The sequence below is a fragment of the Peromyscus maniculatus genome, chromosome 3 (assembly GCF_049852395.1).
Source record: "Peromyscus maniculatus bairdii isolate BWxNUB_F1_BW_parent chromosome 3, HU_Pman_BW_mat_3.1, whole genome shotgun sequence".
Taxonomy (NCBI): domain Eukaryota; kingdom Metazoa; phylum Chordata; class Mammalia; order Rodentia; family Cricetidae; genus Peromyscus; species Peromyscus maniculatus.
The window spans coordinates 24771575-24783787 of NC_134854.1; the positions used below are offsets into that span (position 1 = coordinate 24771575).

A 12213-nucleotide genomic window follows, 5' to 3' on the forward strand; every position below is an offset into this window, starting at 1 on the left:
GTACATGGACTGCTCTCACCCAAATGGAGGTTGAACTGTTGACCTTGTGTACAACCTACTTCACAAATGAGTCTGTCAGATACGCTAAGCCTATAGGCTGAAGATGATGCCCCAACACTGTGGAGAAACCTCAGGTGACTGTCCAGGCAGCTGGCTGTTCTGTCAACTCACAAAATTTTTGGAAGTTGCTTTTGTGCACTTCCTGTTTTTATTTTTGTTAGCTAATATTATTTCCTTCTTGGGTCTCTGAGGGAGTTGAAGATTAGTTAGTTATAGTTGAAGATTAATTAGGATAGAAAATGAAATAGATACATTTTGGACTTACTAAAATAGGATAGATAAGGGAATTATTTTCTCTGATTTGTCAAATACAAATGGACTAGACATCGTTTAGGTATTTGTTACTTGTATATATTGTATATAGTTATTGTACTTTTGTATATAGTTTTTCTTTTGTTAGTTATAACCTTTTGCCTTTTTTCTTTTTATTTAAATAGAAAAGGGGAAATGTGGTGATATTTTATTTGTACTGAAATGTTATTTTAATTTTATGTTAATAAATAAAGTTGCCCTGGGGTCAGAGCTATTAGAGCCATAGTAAGACCGTGGTGGTTAGAAGAGCTAGGTAGATTTCTGTGTGTTCAGGGATACAGCCAGTATTGGAGACATACGCCTTTAAGACCTGGAGGGCGGTACTTACAGGCAGTGATGAGGCAGTCATGTGGTTGGGTTTACAACCAATGAGAAGGCAGAACAGAAAGATTATTTAAACAGGGACACAGGAAGTACCTCCCTCTCTCGGGGAAGCTAGGAGCACTGCAGGAGGTAAGATTTTATCTCTGAGCTCTGACCTCTCGGCTTTTCTCTTTTACCTTGGCTCTGTGTTTCTTATTTTAATAATACGATTGGTTACATCTACACACATGAATAGGTACCAAATGATATATGCAGATTCGGCTATACTTTATTCCATATCATGTTACAGAAAACAACAATGACAGCTGACAAACCATTACATCCTTCATAATACAGACAAAATACAATTGGCAACACATATGCAACATGTAGTATTCCATTCTCCTTGCTATGTGTCATGTTGAAGCATAATGAGTATCTGAGGTACTAACCCCATTAAAAAGTACACAACTCAGTGCATCATAGAAACAAAGGGGGAAAGAAAAAAGAGGAAACAAGGAAAAATGGAAAGTCCACTCACAAACAAAGAATGTAGATTTTTATATGTGCCTCTAATATATGCTGCTGTGAAAGGGGGCAGTAAGAACAGGAAATCGCTTATTTCATTTGAGATTTAAAAATTTTCAGTTTGGTATACGAGGAAATGGAAGGCTAACATACAGTTTCCTCTGTGTACAAGCCGGGGAAGGAGAAGGAAGTTATGCACAATTATGCAGCATATTTCTATGTATAGGGGCAGGCAACGATCTACCCCGGTATGTACAACCTAAACATCCTCTTATATAACAGAAGATTACAAACCATAATATTCACAGATGGGTGTCTGCCATGGACGCATACTTAGGGTACTGATTATAGTGGCTGTCACATACAGAGAGGGAAGGGTACCAAGAGGTCTTGGCTTTCCTAAGTCCCCACAGGCTCCCTTGGAGCTTTTCTAGTCACTTGAGAGCTAGAAATACATTCTCATCCTTGCATGGCAGCTCCCCCTGACTTACACCTCTAATTTTTTGGCTAGTACAGCAAACACATTTTCGCGCCCTATGTATCTTGTATTTCTTAATTAATTAAACGGATCCCCTTAAGAAATGGAAACTAAGTACCATACTTCCTTTCCAAATACTGTGTGCAGTGAAGGGGAGTGGATACAATCGCCATGCCAAGGTGTCCGTGCTATTCTTACCAGCTGTCTAAACTCAAGCTATTCCTTCATAGAAAAATAATCTCACCAAGCATTCCAGCGCTTTCTCAATAGTATAATAACAGGTAATGAATGTAGTCTGTACTGGTTTTCATGATGCCCTCAGAGAGGGCAGAAGGGAAGAGCAGGGGAAGGGGAATATGACTGTGCGAGGCTGGAGGGGGCAGACACTTTGGATTTCCTTCCTTGATGACAAGGATGGGAACCGGAACCCTTCTAACCTGAGAGGTGCCTGACTTGAGGCAGACCCCACACCGAGCAGTGTTATGTCTTACTTCCCAGGAGAAGCTGTCTAGACAAGGACATGGATCTCTAGTTGCCTTTACCTTCTTACTTGAATCTTACTTGAAACCTTTTAACATTAGCATGGAGCTCCTGACTTATACTTAGTGAAATATAAACATGATGCTCCCCCCTCCCCCCAGATGAATGGAGGATCCTAAGCAAATCACAGGGGATGCTGTTTTTAATTACACATAAAGTTTTTTCCCCACTTAAAGAACTCCCAATTTAATTATACTTTAAATCAAAATACCTGTGAAGACTTCCCAGGGAAGGAATGTATGAAGAGGGATGAAAATTATTCCCAGGCAGCAAACAGGAAACATTGTCACCTTGTATGACATGTTTGCCTTCTTCCAAACCATTCAGGAAGCAATTCCTTGTTCAGGGTTTCCAAGATCGCAGTTCCTGCTCCCTCTGGATAGGCCAGAGGGTAGGTTATGCCTATTACTCCGAGACAATGCCTTTGAAAGTTTAGGAAGCTGGCTCTGCTTCCAGGGACACACTGGGTTTGACGACAAAGAAGCCCATCCCTCATTCAAGAATCAGAAAGCCCTTGTCAAAGTGGATCATATTCCTAGGCCTGATCCTAAAACTGTGACACCTTTCAAGCTCTTAGTTTTTCCTCTTTTCTCAGGAGCAGTAAAACATAAAACAATGTGCACAGATGTGTTTCCATGGGGATTTGTGTCAGGATGTGCAAAGGGCACTCTTTATGTGAAGTTTCCAAACTGTCCCTTGGGCCCAGCTTTCCTGGGATTCTGTGGTGAGGCTGCTTGTGGAAGAGGCTGGCACTGGGCAGCTCCCCCAGATCAAGGTGCAGTATATGCCAGAGTCCCCTCTCCCCGTGACACAAACTTGCCTTCATCTTCCAAGGTCCCAGAGCCCCTTAAAACAAGGGAAGCCAGACCTTTCTTTGACACTTCTATTTTTAAAGCAAAATTCCTGCATTGCTTTTAAGAACTGAACTTGAACAGTTATTACGGGAGAGTGGTTTAAAGTCTGGTACCCAGTGATGCCTTCTGAACGGCTTGGAATGTTTCTGAACAATCTAATTCAAAGGTGCTTTGTTGTAAGTGAGCAAAAAATTTTAACGGTAGATAATTTTTAAATTTGCCTTTTAAGCATTAATCAGCCAAGATGGCTTCCAGGACTCACCCTGACAGATTTTTTTTTTTTTTGCACCCAAGTTTTAAGAAAGATATTCCTCACTATTTTCTCCAGTTAAAAAATAAAGAGCATAACAGAGTTAATGGAAAAAATTAAATGTTGACAAGACCCAGAACACATGTAAAAGTTGCCTTGCTTTCTACGGGTTAAAAGGAAAAAAAACTCAAAAAAACAAAAAACAAACAAACAAACAACAACAACAAAAAAAAACAGCCTTCATTCCTGTCTTTGTTCTTGGTGCTTGTTTTTCTACCCACAACCTGCTCAGAAACTTATTGGAAATGCTAAGCAGATTCTGGGCTCCTATAAATATGGGGACATTTCCAATAAAAAAGAAAACCCCACATTTCCAAACGTCCTCAAAAGTAAGCAACAGGTCGAGCCCCACTGTCTGGGACCACGGTGTCTAGTCGGCCAGAAAGCATGGGCTTGTTTTAGCAATAAGAATATCCTTCCTGGTGGTTGAAGAATGCACTCTGTTCGCAAAGAAAATACACATTGTCTCGTGCCACTGTGTGCTTTCAAGTGCAGACATTGCTGAGGAAGTGTGAACACCAAATGTGTTGTCTTCATGTATTTAAGACATGGCTGGCAAAAGCATGAAAAGCTTCACAGAGACACTGTGCAGCAGAGGGAAATCAAACAGAATCAAACACAAAAGACTGAAAAGAATACATGCCATGTATCAGTAAGCAAAGCTTAATCTTCACATAGTTCTTGGGAATCACAACGTATCCAAATGCGTGCAAGGTTTTAAATAAATTGCAGAGAAAACAGGGTCTTGCCAGCTTCAATTTTCTTGTAAGTGAAATCCACCACAGGGGGCAGAAGGGAACTGATCCAGGAGCCCAGCACTGTTGGCCACTTCATTAGTGTTTTTTTTAATTTTTTTTTATTTTTGTATTTTTTCTTCTTCTTTTTCTTCCCAGAATGATGACAACTTAATCCTGGAAGGAGGAAAAGAGAAAATTGTTACATTAAGGAAAAAAACTTACATCATTCATTTTTACTAAATTACTTGAGACACTAAAATTGGTCAGGCCAAATTGAGCCCACAGCTGCTCTCCACAGCTACACCAATCACATGCATCGAAGGAGGTAGAATAATTTCCTTTATGAAAACATTTCTTAAATATGATAAACAAATGTCCCGACTATATTTTCTTCCCTTGAAATCCTGTAACTCTGTGAATTTAATGGACTAAATTCCTCCTGGACTATTTAGAGAAAAATACACCCAGCTAAATTCCTTCCCTAACCTATTAGAGGCAATGCTGGTCTTAAGTGCCCGGAGCACCAGAGCATTAGAAGGACAGATCATCACATTTGCTTGTATGGATGAGAAAGAGAAAAGTGGATCACACACATGCTTTTAAGAACCAGCCACGGTTGGCTTGGTTGCCTATTATCAGTTATATTATATTACCAGAATGAATGCTGGCCAGCTTGGTACCCTCTTCCCAACATTCTGCACAAGCCTTCATGCTTCCAAAGACATCAGCTTGAAAATGTAGTAAGGGTACCAGTGAGAATGAAGGGAATCCTCCTTGTACATCTTTCCATACTTTTAAAAAAAGCTCTTATTTGTCTTTGTTGAACCTTGGGGTAGGAAAGAGAATGTCTAGTTTTGTGAAGTGTGGAACTCCCAAGTTCACGTCCCATGGTTGAAGGAGTTGATGAATTAGTTCCACTTCATCCCAGAACCCACTTGACAACTAGGCTTAGAAGCTTGTTCCTGGTCACTGCCTAGTCATCATCATCTACAGGCCTGCCTGCCACTATCTACAGGACCATCATCTTGTCATCCTGCTGGCTGAAGAAGAAATGTTGGCCAAAGCTCTCCCATGGATTTGACTATTTCAGAGTCCTTATCCACTTGCCCTGACACTGCTCTCATGGGCTACAGCATTGAGGACATTCCCTGCCTGGGAGTGAACTAGCAGTGCATGGACCAAGAGTGCAAAAAGTTCCATTTTTATACTTAAGACACATTAGAACAACATTACCCCTACCCTTTACTGATCATCACTTACTCTGATGAATTTTTAGAATTTTACCCCCACCTTCAGTTCTTTTTTTTCAATGGAGGTGAAATTCATGTAACACAAAATCAACCATTTCAAGGTGTATATTTGGGTGGTACTCAGTCCAATCACAATTCTATACAGTCATCTCTATCCAGTTTCAAAACATTTCAGCACTTTCAAAGGAGACTTGACACCATTCACAGTAGTCATTTTCATGGTCCTTTGTCCTACCCACTGTCTAGCACCAACTAGCTTCCTTTCTCTATGGCATTACCTATTCTGAATAGTTCATCTAAGGGGAGTCATACAATGTGTGACCTGCTACATTTGGCAGCTTTCAATTAGCATAATTTTTTAAGGTTCATCATGTTGTAGTATGTATCAGTACTTCATTATCTTATAAAATGCTTGAGTAATGTCTGCTGTGGATATCTGTATGCTGTGAATGTGTTGCTCTGATTGGTTAATAAATAAAATGCTGATTGGCTAGTAGCCAGGCAGAAAGTATAGGTGGGACAAAGAGAGAGGAGAATTCTGGGAAGTGGAAGGCTGAGTGAGGAACACTCTGCCAGCCGCTGCTATAAGAAGCAAGATGTAAAGTACCAGTAAGCCATGAGCCACATGGCAAGGTGTAGATTTATAGAAATGGGTTAATTTAAGATATAACTAGATAGCAAGAAGCCTGAGCCATTAGACTGAACAGTTTAAATAATATAAGCATCTGTGTGTTTATTTGGGTCTGAGTGGCTGCGGCCCGGATGGAACTGGCAATAACTCCAGCTACAAATGTCTCATTATATGGCTATATCGCATGGTCTTTATCCATCAGTTAATTTATGCTTGAATTGTATTACCCTGTGGTAGTTGTTTTACAGAGGTAAAACTGATGTGGCAAGTGGTGAGTGTTTGCTCCAATGCCTGATTTGAATCTTTTGGCTATACACCTGCAGGTGTAATTCCCAGGTCAAATGGTAACTCTACTTTTAAAGTTTTGGGGAACCAACAAAACCTTCCACAGTGAGGGCACTGTTTAGGTCCTTGCTTACAATGAAGAAGAACTCAAACTTTACCACACCCTTGTCAACACTTGTTTGTTTTTTCTTTGTTTTTTAACTATAGTTATTCTGTTATGGTGAACTGACTTACTTCTATTGATCTGCCTTTTCCTAACAGTTAGTGGTGGTGAACATGTTTTTAATGAGCTTATTTGTCATATGGAAATGCTTCTTCAGAGAAATATATATTCATTTTGTTGTTGCTGCCGAGTTGCAGTTCTTCGTGCACTTGGGACATTAATTAATTTCTCATCAAATATACAACTTGAAAATAACTTTCTAATAAGGACTGCCAGTGACAACATTCTTTGGATTTTGATGAAGTTCAATGTAATATTTTTATTTCATTGCTTATGCTTTTGGTGTCACATTTAAAAATGCACAGTGAAATCTAAATATTTGATCTTATGTTTTCTTCTATGATTTCCTATAGTTTTGGTCTTTCATTCATTTCATGCATTTTGGTTATGGCATGAACGAGGTACCACCTTCTATTATTGAAACTTCTCTGCCACCTGACTGGATGGGATGTAAATCAAAGCCTCTGATCTTGTTTCCTGGAGAAGTCTTGGTCTGGAGAGATACTGCACATAAACCCTTTGCTACTTCCAAGTCCTAACTCATCCATTGTTATTTTAAATGTTTGCTGCTCTGGGTAGCAATCGCTATCCACAGGAATCTATCCCTCGCCTCTACCCCAAAGACACCTTTATTAAATCTCTTCTAAAAGAAGTCACAAGCATAGCACAAGCAAGAACACGGAACAACCCCTAGAGCTCCACCTCCACCCCTTTCTTCCAGAAAAAGAAAGAAAATGCACTTTGCACACATTCTGAGTTAGGCATGAAAATTCTTTCTAAGGTCCTTGAGATCAAGAAGAGAGAACACTTGTCCCTACAGTATTTCCACAACACGTTCTATTTCAAGCATCCTTGTCCAGTCCCCATCTCACCACCAATTTTGACCTTTTTATTAGGCAGAGATGTCCTTTTTGCATCATGAAGCTGAAGGCGAATAAGGTCCCAACTCTTCCAGGGAGACTAGCCCTCCATCCACAAGAGCTGTGTGTGTTTGCTGTCTAGGCATGGGACCTTTATGACTCTCCCCAAATGATGCAGTCTTTCCTTGGTTCTCCTCGCTCTTACCACTGTAACCAACAGGATGGAGACCTGGTGCCCAAGCTGACTTGTTAAACCAGACACTTAGTTCCCCTGGATATATTTCCTTTGAGGAAGCAAGCTAAAGATGCATGTGGAATAATTATATTACTGAGTAAACCAAGTCTTAACCCTTGTAGGACACAGGCATAGCTCAGGTACACAGGAAGTAGTTGAGGAAGAGCAGAAAATAAAAAAGGAAGGATCCGAAAGCATAGGGATGGGTAGGAATGGCACATTCACTGAAGCTAGACAGATTTTCCTTGTGGCTGGGACAGTGGAACTATAAGCAGCTATTTCAGCCACATTGCCCACTTGGCTTGGTATAGAGAAGAAAGTTATTGACAGACACAGCACTAGTCAGGAATGGTGGGAAGGATTTATTCTTTGGTATAGGAAAATATACTTTTTACTCCACTACATTATATTCAAAAAGAATGTTCTGATTTACAATATGTGTGACTTCACATAACAATAAGTTATGTTGACACCATACACTTGACTATCCTCTCATCATTAAAGATGTTTTCTACACACTGATACTATTTATCTGGCCTGGGTTGTCCTGATTCTGACTGCAATCTGTAGGAGAATCATACATACTTAATCTAAGGTGTAGCAGAACTAGATATTAAGGGCCATACACACTAGCAATAATTGGCTAGTAAGTGGTGAATGCAGTGGTCATGGCAAGTCTGCCACTTAGCTTTGGGTTCTGACATTTAGTGGAAGAACCTAATAAGAAAACAGAGGAGGCGCCAATGACAGTATGCCTCCCACCTCTGTGAGATGACTCTGAAAAGCCCACACTGTTTCATCCTCCCTGCCGGATGCTTTTACAGAGCGCAGGATGCTCATCCTCCCACCTTGGGCATCATTACCTGAAAGCACCTAAACCATTTTTAGAAATCTAGGTGCAATCAAGTATTTCATGGGTGGGGATTTAGGCTGAAGGAGTGAAGATATGCTTTGACAGGCAAGTAAACTATGATGCCAATGTAAATCTCCCTCTTACATTTGATTGTTAATTAAAGGGCATCACAGGCACAATACAAATGGACAGCGAATACAAACTGTAAGCTGAATGGTCGGCATGCACAGCTGCTCGGAGGTATGTAAATCCTAAGACAGGTGGGCGCCATTTTTAATCTAGTTTTCAGTTTTCACAATGAGCTTTCTCTAAAATGAATGTTTTAAAGAAGGAATTGGATTCGATTGATAAAATCCTTTTTCAGAAGTATCTACATAGAGCTTCTCAGCTATAAATATTAATTAATTGGATCACTGGTACCCATAATGCAACTTTGTTCTGACCCATGTGTCCTATGAACCAGATATTTTTTGGATTCAATTTTCTTAAAACCAACTGTCAGCATCATGTGATGGAAGAGATGAGAAATGAAAATGAGGAGTCCTGCTGTGCAGGTGGATGACCTGTGGGAGAGAGTCTGCCTGGTAGGATTTTTACACCAACCATCACACACAGACCAATTGATTAGATCATCTCATACCCGCCACCAACTAGGCTCAAGAGACTAATTAGAGAGAGTACTGCCTGCGCGGGCACCCCATTGACACCTAATTTGCTCAGCCAAAGCCTTTGGGGAAAATGTATTATCTCTGCAGCTGCACTTCATGCATTTCTGATTTGAGGCATAAGCAAGGAGTGCTCCATCACTCTTTGGAGCAAGCTGAATGTAGAAGCCCTGAAGTGCTAAATGCAAGCAAACAGACTCGAATTAAAGACAGGCCAGGCTCTTTCTAATTCCCTCTGTGCTCCCTGGTAAATCTTTGTGTGTACAGACACAGACCACTACACACATGCATGCCGTTTACATGCCGGAGGCAGAGCAGAACTGAGGCCCCAGATCTGGGTGTCGCCATGTGATCAGATGGGCAGTGTTTCATGCTGGCCTGTTCAGCCTCTCTGGGGTGCGGTGTTTATTTTTATTGTGGGCTCTCCTAACTCCACCACCCCACCCTTGCCTACTCACTGTCCCTCCTCAAAGTATTCTTTTCTCCACAGGAAGACATTTTCAAACACATTCCCTTCTCAGCCTTACCAGAGAAAAGCAGTTATTTTGTTCAAAATTAAAACAGCTATGTGTTTTCCTTTAACCACCTGAGTTATGAACAGGATGTTCTCGCGGCGTAGGTATGGCTGAGGGGTACGTAGCTCATTTCCTCCATTGCAGAGACTCCTGAAGAAGGCTCTTCATAACTGAGGAGGAACACTAACTTTTGACAGAAAGGAAGCTCCCTCATACAGCAAATCCACTATAGGATTTATCAAACAAGTTCTCTTTTAGCAATGGAATATCATTTCATCGAGTTTAGTTTGATCTGCTTCCGAGTTGAAGTAAAACTAATGCTAAACTCCCTCTCAGATGGAGAAACCCAAGCAGAGGCACAGAGGGGGCATTTAAAGGTAAGTATTTAATTACATGCTTGGAAAAAGGAAATAAACAATCCAGGTAATAGGGACTCAGGCCATGGGTTTCCATGACGGGCAAAGGAGAAAAATGAAAGCAAAGGGCCGTGCCGTGGTGCGGCTTCCTGGGAGGACCCACTGGACTGAGGCCTTCCCACTCACTGCCGCACAAGTTCATTCTCCTACTACTCAGTGACGAATTTCTAAGAAACTGCTTTACCTGAATGCCCTTTAAAGCAGTATTTAAAACTGGAACTATCTGAGTTCCCATCAGTGGGGTCTGTGGTCACCAGACTGTTTTGTCTAAAGGTACTGAGAGACGAGTTTGAAAATACTTAGAAAATAGAGCCTTTATTACTGGGCATAACTGTCTGTGGAACTTATCCTGGTTCTGTAGAGAAGAAAGTTCAGAATCGTTCCCTTGACTTTCTTGTCTATAAGATTTCACAAGAAAAGTGTCTAGTGTCTGGGAAGGCCCACCGACCGGTCTCTAAGGCTCTGTCTATGTCAATTTGTTTAAAGTACTAAGAAAAACAGTAAATCTTTGTACCCAATTCATCTTCAGTAAGAATTTGCTATTGCACAGAATTAAATGTACAAATAAGACAATAATTGCTATGTACCCCGGGGTAAGCCCAGATATCACACACACACACATATACATTCTCATTTGTGTGCTCGTACACACCACATGGACAGCTTTTATTCTGAACATTTTTTTATCAGTGTTGGAATCAGTTCAGAAAATATGCTGACAGTTTAAATTACTATCTTTGTGAGTGAGTTTGTCTGATTTAGCTAGAAATACAGGTTTTCTTTCAGAACATCTGAAATCAGTGTTTCCCAGTTTCTCTAGCCCTGTACTGACTCTTTAGTGGGTGAGAGAGAGAGTGCATGAAACAGAGAGAAGCAGGAACTTAGTTAACCTACTTCGGTAATTTATTTCTGGTTTCTGACAATCACGTTTCTTCCCTCCAGAAGAGCAGACATCTTTGAGACCAGCAAGATACTATTAATTAAAACGAATACAGAGGAAGACGGGCTTTGTTTTAAGCCTACCAGAAGGCCATCATTCAAAACAGCCCAAACCCTTGAAGCTGAAAGCTGTTTGGTAACATCCATATGGACGCACAGTTCGCCGATCGCAGCAGTTTGCGCATTTTAAGCTTTTGTGCCAAAGTGGTGATTTTAATTAGAAAAACTTCAGGCGAAGCTGTAAGTCTGACGTCTCAACACAAAGCACTTTCCAAATGAGGAGATGGGTTTAACATATCATTTTAATAATCATCATTATCAACAAACATTTACTGAAGTCCTCATTAAAGGCCAGGCATTATATGATGTATAATTAGTATTGATTGAAAAGACTGTGCTATTTTAATGGTGTGACTGTTTATTAAATCAAGTTTATGCAAATGTCAAACACTGGTCATATTTTAGACACATATAGACAAAAGATTGACAGTTGTGGGATGGCTGCCCACCTTAATGAGTGCCAGGGGGGCACAGAGAAACTCTTGATGATCTCCTCAGAACCAAGACATGATTCATGTCTTAAATACACATATTTATAAGTATAAATATTACATATACATTAAAGTATAATTGTATGTATACAAAATGTAAAATATATAAAATCCTGTGAGGCCTAAAATATATCACTGGAACCATTTTAACGACAAAGCGAATAGAAAAGTCTCTAACGGTGGCTAATTCTTTTCAAGGATTTCTTATTATTTGAAGCTTTGTAATTTGCTCAGCATACCTTTACAAGTAACTGGCTCCCAAGCGAGTATAAGTTAATTAAACAGGATTCTGATGCTTTAACCTTCCTTATATATTACAGACCTAGTACGATATATTTAAACAAATTAAATACAACACCATGGAATTCAGCAACGTGGGCATTTTTCACAACTTACAATGGGCACATACACAAATCCCATAAGACTGCTTATAGTATTTATCAGTCAGACAAGCTCAAAAGTTCACGTTGGATTTTAATTAAAATATTTGAGAGGAGGTTTGGCTCCATTTTGGGTAAACCCATTTTTTTTTAAAGTGCTCACACAGCATTATTGTCCAAAATGTTTTCATGCTTAGGGTTCTGAATTTAGTATGTATGAACACCTATAATTTTGAACCCACTTGATGACATTAGTATTTAGTATTTAGTAAAACTTGTGATGCTAAC

The 12213-nt window shown here is 40.1% G+C and overlaps 1 protein-coding gene across 6 annotated transcripts in view; it reads right to left on the bottom strand.

Moving 5' to 3' along the window:
- Nucleotides 1–942: 942 nt before the first annotated feature.
- The window catches only part of Cdk14 (cyclin dependent kinase 14), a 557745-nt gene continuing 546474 nt past the window's right edge, over nucleotides 943–12213 (bottom strand). For all 6 annotated transcript variants that reach the window (XM_076566272.1, XM_042272740.2, XM_076566274.1 and 3 more), the window contains one exon: nucleotides 943–4296. The gene's annotated coding sequence lies outside the window, so the exon portion shown is untranslated. The remainder of the gene's footprint in view (nucleotides 4297–12213) is intronic.